At 38.2% G+C, this 6,743-nt stretch overlaps 1 pseudogene; it reads right to left on the reverse strand.

The window, feature by feature from the left end:
* Window positions 1–5,086, reverse strand: part of LOC106752968 — a 192,900-nt pseudogene extending 187,814 nt beyond the window's left edge.
* Between the last annotated feature and the right edge of the window lie 1,657 nt (window positions 5,087–6,743).

Raw genomic sequence — 6,743 nt, forward strand, 5'->3', positions numbered from 1 at the left:
GGCTTGCTATCCCTAGCCTCCCTTAGCAATTAATACAACATTATAGAGCAGAAGTTAATAACAATTGATCGTCCTACCCCTATCCCTAGGTGGTATTGCATAATCAAGGAATTACTCACCAGTTCATGACATTATTGTACGTCCCCGTATCAATAAAGACAATCTTCAGTTATCGAATGAGTTAAACGATAAAGGCATTAAGCACAGATGAGAACCCAACAATTAACAATCAAAACATATGGAACCTATATAAATAAACAAGAGTTTCAATAAAAGAGAGTATCAAAAGATTACATTGTTTCCCCCAACAACAATAGGGTTTAGTTCACCATTTTCATGGTGAATCTAGATGAAAAATGGATGAAGAATGGAAAAGCAAACCCTAGAAAAGATGAAAAGGAGCCTAAGCATCCAAGAGATCCTCTCAAGAGAGCAAAATTAGGTATGGCCGCCCCCTTCTGTCAAAAGAATACATCTGAACTCGCAATAGGGCTAATTATAGGTGAGGAGCGCAACAGAAAGACAACCGCCCGGTGGTTTCCCTCAAATCCGCCCGGCGCCAACGCCAGGTGCCTACTCCTCGGCCTAGATCGCCCGACGGTGTAAGTTGCCGCCGCGCGGTGCATCGACTCTTCAAATCTTCAATTTTCTTCTCTTTTCTTGAGTCTACGACCTTTATCTTCAACTTCATTCTTCACTTTCTCAAAAATGCTACAAAACAATGCAAATCAAGCATAATATCGCTAAAAACAACTTTTGACTCTCTACAGACTCATTTACTGAGTTTTGCTTGATTCTAAGCTCATTCTAAGTAGTAAAGGGAGTAATTTGGTCTAAATTGACATATGAAAATAATTGTTTTTCAACCTTCATCAACACCCCAAACTTAGAACTTTGCTTGTCCTCAAGCAAAACAAAACAAAACAACACACAAAACAAAGCTTGGCTTTATACTATTTCATCCAATGTTTCAACATTCCCAAAGTACATGACAAAACTACTAAATCCAACATCTTCAGTGAAATCCAAAATAAGATGCATGCATGCTTTCAATCCAGAGATTGCACAACAGATGTTACACATTATGAATGACTAATCCACTAAGCACAAATGCACTCATGAAAAATAACAGTTCATATCAAGCAAGTGTTTCACTCAATCACTCAAGTGTTTAAGGTGACACTCCAACTCTCTATTATTCACAAGTCACATGAAACAACATTGCCATTCATCTCAAACAATCAACATCTTTACATGCAAATGCCATCAAAAGGACTTTTCCAAGGCTTGTAATGAGGTTGGGCTAACAAGAAGAATTGGTTTTTCTAGAATGCAAAGTCCTTGAGTCAAGAGAGCTATCAAAATATTCAACATCTAAGCACAACTCTCTTCCTCGCCAATCTCTCTCATTCCCAACTTTTTCCCCTTTTCTTTTTCATTGAGCTCATCTTCATGCTTTTCTTCTTTTCTTTTCTTTTTCTCATGAATTTTTCTTTTCACAACATTTGAGCTCAATGATTTTCACTTGCCTTTCAATTTTCCCCCATACAACCCCAAACTTGAACCTTTTCGTCGCATACAATTAAGCTCATCCCAACTCAAGGTAAAGAATTTCAAGACAAGGGTTCACATCCTGTTTAAGGCTAAGGTTCAAAAAGGGTAAAATATTTTCAAGCACTTTGGGTGAAAATTTTGCTAGAGAAGGGTTCTCAAAAATGGCCTTGATCATATGACATTCACATGCAATTCAATCAATCATCAAGATTAAGGCAATATCATTCATGTTTTCCTGTGAACAATGCATACAACAATAAAAACTCTGGAGCTCAATACCTCACACAACATGCTTTCTCACACAAGGTTCATTCATACACCATGCTTAGCATCATAACCACAATCATAATTTATCACCCTTCTGTTTCACTGGATATTAACACACAACACAGCTCAATTATCATCCACATCAAATAATCATCAAATAGTTCTATCATGCATATCAGTCAGTCAAACATTTTAAGAAAAAGTGTTCAAGCCAAGAATACACACTGAATTTAAAATTCAAACTATTGTAGAAAAAAAAAAGTAAAAGAGAGAAAACTAGGTTGCCTCCTAGTAACGTTTGTTAAACGTCACGAGCCTAACCCAAACCTCATGGATCTACCAACATCATGACTGAGTCAAATTACTCCACATCTCCTCCTACATAGTGTTTGAGCCTTTGGCCATTCACGATCCAGCTCCGTTGCTGATTATCATCAGTCGAAGATTCTAATTCCACTGCTCCACTCTGGAATACACGTTTCACCACAAAAGGTCCCGACCATTTCGATTTTAGTTTCCTGGGGAATAACTTTAGCCGCGAGTTGAATAATAGAACCAAATCTCCTGGATGGAAAGTTCTCTTAATCAACTTCTTGTCATGATAAAACTTCACCTTATCTTTGTAAGTCCTGGATGACTCGTAAGCATGCAACCGCATTTCTTCAAGTTCTAGCAACTGGTTGCCTCGTTTCTCTTGAGCCTTATCAGGGTCAAAATTCAAAAATTTCAAAGCCCACTAAGCTTTGTGTTCCATTTCAATTGGCAAATTACACGCTTTTCCATAGACTAACTGAAAAGGAGATAACCCCATAGAAGTTTTCATGGCCGTTCTATACGCCCAGAGAGCATCGTCTAACTTCTGCGACCAATCTTTTCTTGAAAAAGTGACAGTTTTTTCTAAAATTCTCTTGATTTCCCTGTTAGAAACTTCAGCTTGGCCATTTGTTTGCGGATGATAAGGCGCAACTGCCTTATGTTTCACCCCATAATGCTTAAGTACCTTAGATAGCTGAGCATTGCAAAAGTGAGATCCCCCATCACTAATGAGGATCCTGGGTGTTCCAAAACGCGAAAAGATTTGTCTTTTTAAGAATTTGATCACGGTGTTAGCATCATTCTTAGGACATGCTACAGCTTGAACCCACTTACTCACATAATCGACAGCTACCAAAATATATTCATTATTGAATGACGGAGGAAATGGTCCCATAAAGTCAATACCCTAGCAATCAAAGACTTCAACTTCCAAAATGCCCTGTAGTGGCATCTCATGCCTCCTTGAGATGGTCCCTGTCCTCTGGCATTTGTCGCAGCTTAGAGCATGATTAAGAGCATCTTTAAACAAAGTCGGCCAATAAAATCCTACTTGTAAAATTTTTGCAGCAGTGCGTTCTCCATTATAATGACCTCCATAAGGAGAATTGTGACAATGCCATAAAATATCTTCTACTTCTGCTTCAGTAACACATCTTCTCAACAGATTATCCGCTCCTATCTTGAACAAATATGGATCATCCCAAATGAATTGCTTGGCATCATATAAAAACTTATTTTTCTGTTGCCAATTGAATCCTTCCAGAATAACACCTGCGACTTTGAAATTGGCTAAATCAGCAAACCAGGGTCTTTGCTGAATATACAAAAGAGCTTCATCTGAAAATGATTCCCAGATTTCTTTCTCCTTACTTGTCACTTCCTCATTGACTAACCTGGACAAATGATCAGCAATCACATTTTCACTCCCCTTTTTGTCATGAATTTCAACGTCAAATTCTTGTAGCAGAAGTACCCATCTAATCAATCTTGGCTTCGAATCAGATTTCGTCAGTAAATACTTTATAGCTGTGTGATCTATATAAATGATCGCCTTAGATCCAACGAGATATGATCTAAATTTCTCCAATGAGTAAACTATAGCCAAAAATTCCTTTTTCGTGGTGGCATAATTCAATTGAGCCTCATTCAGTACTTTGCTAGCATAATAAATAGCATGAAAAACCTTTCCTCTTCTTTGTCCCAGCACAACACCTATAGCATAGTCGCTAGCATCGCACATAAGTTCAACTCTTTATCCCAATCAGGCGCCACAATCACTGGGGCAGAAATTAGTCTCTACTTTAGACTGTCAAAAGCTTGCAAACATTCTGGACTCATCACAAATGGTGTCTCTTTAGCAAGCAAATTACTTAAAGGCTTTGCAACCTTTGAAAAATCCTTAATAAATCGTCGATAAAATCCTACATGACCAAGGAAACTTCGGACTCCCTTAACATTTGTCGGTGGTGGGAGTTTTTCAATCACCTCAACCTTCGCTTTATCAACTTCAATCCCCCTGGCAGAAATTTTCTGGCCCAACATGATACCTTCTGTAACCATGAAATGACATTTTTCCCAGTTCAAGACAAGATTTGTTTGAACACATCGTTTGAGAACTGCATCCAAATTAGACAAGCATCTTTGAAAAATATCTCCATAAACTGAAAAATCATCCATAAAGACTTCAATGCTTTTTTCCATTAAATCAGCAAAGACTTCAATTCATACACCTCTGAAAAGTCGCGGGAGCATTACATAATCCAAATGGCATTTTTCTGTAGGCAAATACACCAAAGGGACAGGTAAATGCTATTTTCTCTTGGTCTTCAGGGTCCACCACTATGTGGTTATATCCAAAATATCCATCAAGAAAGCAATAATAAGCTTGCCCCGCTAATCTTTCCAACATTTGATCCATGAAAGGTAAGGGAAAATGATCTTTCCGGGTGACTGTATTTAATCTCCTATAGTCAATGCACATCCGCCACCTCGTGACTGTCCTTGTCGGAATAAGCTCATTTATTTCATTGTGAATGACAGTCATTCCTCCTTTCTTTGGAACCACTTGAACTGGGCTTACCCATTTGCTATCAGAGATTGGATAAATAATTCCTGCTTTTAACAACTTCAATACCTCTTTTCTCACAACTTCTTTCATGACAGGATTAAGTCTCCTTTGCGGTTGAGCAACGGGCTTATAATCGTCTTCCATCAGAATTCTATGCATACAATAAGTCGGACTTATACCCTTGAGATTAGTAATTGACCAACCGATGGCACCTTTGTTCTCTTTGAGAATTACCACCAATTTTCTTTCTTCCTCTTGAGATAAAGACGCACTAATAATGACGGGTTTTTTTCCATTATCCTCCAAAAACTCATACTTCAGGTGTGATGGCAATTCCTTCAGTTCAATCTTACTGTCCGAAGCTTTTTCTGTACGATCCATCTGTTCGAAGAGTGTTTTTTCTGGTGGAACTTATTTTGCTGCTTCCAGTTCCTGTATACATTTCTGATGGAAATTATCTTCCTCCTCGTTCAGATCCTCACATTCATTAGTCAAAGTTCTTTCTAACATGGATACGTTACGAACTCTATTCTCTTGTCTCATATAGATTTCCTCCACCAGGTCCATCTGAAAGCATGAATTGTTGTCTTTGGGATGTGACATAGCTTGGAATACATCAAAGTTCACCTCTTCATCTTGCACCTGGACCTTAAGCTTCCCTTTTTCCACATCAATAACAATTCTGGCAGTTTTCATGAAAGGTCGCCCAAGAATTAAAGGTGCATCCCCATTTTCTTCCATCTCCATAACAACAAAATCCACTGGAAACAAGAATTTATCAACCTTAACAATCACATCTTTAGAAATTCCATACGGATATTTGAGGGATCTGTCAGCTAATTGGAGAACCATTCTCGTTTGTTTGAGCTCTACCCCTTTTAACTTTTTAAACATAGCCAGAGGCATCAGATTTATACTGGCTCCTAGATCAATCAAAGCTTTCCCAACCTCTAGCTCTCCAATAGCACAAGGAATAGTGAAGCTCCCTGGATTAGGTGATTTAGGAGGTAATGACCGTTGAATGATAGCACTGCAATTCCCTTCTACCTCAATTGTTTCTTTCTCGGCATATTTTCTCTTTTTCGTAATAATTTCTTTCAAAAACTTTGAATAAGATGGTATCTGCTAGAGTGCCTCAGAGAATGGAATGGTTATTTCCAATTTCATGAAAATTTCCATGAAACGATCGAATTGTCTCTGTTTCTCTTTTCTGGAATATATTTTTGGATACGGTAGAGGTTTTTCATACTCCTCTTTGAACTTCTCAGCTTCTTCTTTCTCTTTCTCGTTCCACAGATTTTTTTTTTCCTCTTCCTCCTTTTGATTCTTTTCTTCTTCTAAACTTCTTTTTTTATCAACCACTCTTTCTTTTACAATTCTTCCACTTCTAGTAACAATTTCGCAAGCTTCTTCCCCCCTACCTTTCTCCACGCAGTCAACAGCACAAACACTTTTCTTCATAATTCTCTGGAATGTTTCTTCAAATTTTGTACTTCTCTGAATAAGGTTGAAATGAAGCATTTGGGGGCCTGTGAAGTTTCTATAAATGTCTGTAATAACTCATCAAGTCTTCTTGTCACTTCCTCCAACTGCTATGTAATCACGTTATTTTGAATCATTGAAAGCTCCTGAATAGCATCAACATGCGTATCATGTGCTTCTTCGTTGTCAGCCATAAGTTCTATCAAATTATAAGTTTCATATTCAGTCTTCCTATTAATACTTCCTCCAGCTAAAGCATCTAAGACCATCTTAGACTGAAGGCACAGGCCTCCCAGGAAAACAAGTAAATATGAAGTCTTTTCGAACCCCTTGACTGGCGTCTTTCTTAACAAGCCTTTAAATCTATTCCACGCCCTTCCAAAAGTTTCTTCTCTTCCTTGTTTAAATGCAGAAATCTCCAGCCTCCCTTGACTGATCCTTGCAGGCGGAAAGAATTTAGAAACAAATTGATGTGCCACAGCTTCCCAAGTCCTGAAAGTTCCTTCAGGGAAAGAATGCAACCAATCCTTTGCGTTTCCTCCAAGAGAGAAAGGAA

This window comes from Vigna radiata, unplaced genomic scaffold (genome assembly GCF_000741045.1).
Source record: "Vigna radiata var. radiata cultivar VC1973A unplaced genomic scaffold, Vradiata_ver6 scaffold_122, whole genome shotgun sequence".
NCBI lineage: Eukaryota > Viridiplantae > Streptophyta > Magnoliopsida > Fabales > Fabaceae > Vigna > Vigna radiata.